Here is a 1,343-nt window from a genome sequence, read left to right as displayed (position 1 = left end):
ACCCGGGTCACCTAGTGCGCTTCCCGCCAAGCGCCTTTGGGTGCCGCGGAGACTCGGCCAGTTGCGTTCAGTGTCCCCAGCAGCCCTTACTTGCGGGAGGGCAGGCAAGTTGCCAGAAGAGAGGTGCGGCCACCTGCGTCAGCCGGGTCAGGTCCACACGGCCTTCTGGCCCCTCCCGCGCGTAACCGAGGTGTCCCACCCGGAGGACGGGTGGGGACAGGGCCTGTGCCTTTCTGCAGGTGACTCTGTGCACCCCAGAGGGAAGGCGTTGCTCCACTGCCAGCTAGGGCTTTGTAAAAGGTTGGGGAGGGAAGCGTGGGACACCCTTGGGTGCTTCAGGGGGACACCAACCTCTGAAAATGGGCCCATTTTCTGGGGGAGAGAAACTCCAAAGACTTCTGATTCTCAGACAAATCTGTGATCCCAAGACCTTGAAGATACTACCCTCCAGGGACATTTGGGGCTGTTTTGGTCATTTGGCCACTGGCCCAGTGAGTTGCAAAGGTTGGAGGCTTTGCGTGGGAAACTCAAAACAAAACAAAACAAAACCAAAGAAAGCAGTTTTAGATTTACAGAAAAATTGGGAAGTTAGTAAAGTTCCCATATACCTCCCTCCACACACACAGTTTCCCCTGTTATTTTTATTTGTTTATTTATGAGTTGGAGTGCAGTGGCATGCTCACAACCACTGTAGCCTTGAACTGCTGGGCTCAGGCAATCCTTCCACCTCAGCCTTCCAAATAGCTGGAGCTATAGGCACCCACCACCACACCGACTAATTTTTTTATTTATTGTTCTCCAAGTTGCCCAGGCTGGTCTCAAACCCCTGAGCTCAGGCAATTCTCTCATCTCAGCCTCTCAAAGTGTTGAGATTATAGGCATGAGCCATGGCGCCTGGTTCCCTGTTATTAAGATCTTAAATTAATATGGCATATTAATGAGCCAATTACATCATCAATCATCATTGTGAACAACATTGTCAACTGAACCCATACTTCTGTCAGGTTTGCATATTTTCCCTGAATATCCTTTTTCTGTTTCAGGACACCACATTACACTTTGTTGTCATGTCTCCTTACAGAACTTGCACTGCTGTGAATTGTCAGAGTCAACAGTCCGGTGAGTGATGGCCGTAGCACTTGGCTGTGGACTTGGTCTTCCTGTTGAGTGTCGAGAATCACAGAAGAAGGCCAAAGCGGGCTGAGTCCAGTCCTGGTCTCTCTGAAGATAAGTGTGGTCGCCTGTCCATGGTGCCCCTGGAGAAGGGAGGCAGAGTTGCAGCCAGGAGAGGCCTCACCTCTGAGTGCCCTGGATCTCTTCCCTCCCTCCCTCCCTCCCTATCA

Source organism: Carlito syrichta, unplaced genomic scaffold, assembly GCF_000164805.1.
Source record: "Carlito syrichta isolate Samal-C Ts95f unplaced genomic scaffold, Tarsius_syrichta-2.0.1 Scaffold306505, whole genome shotgun sequence".
NCBI lineage: Eukaryota > Metazoa > Chordata > Mammalia > Primates > Tarsiidae > Carlito > Carlito syrichta.
The sequence above is the reverse complement of the archived record's forward strand: the minus strand, read 5'-3'. Positions refer to the sequence as shown.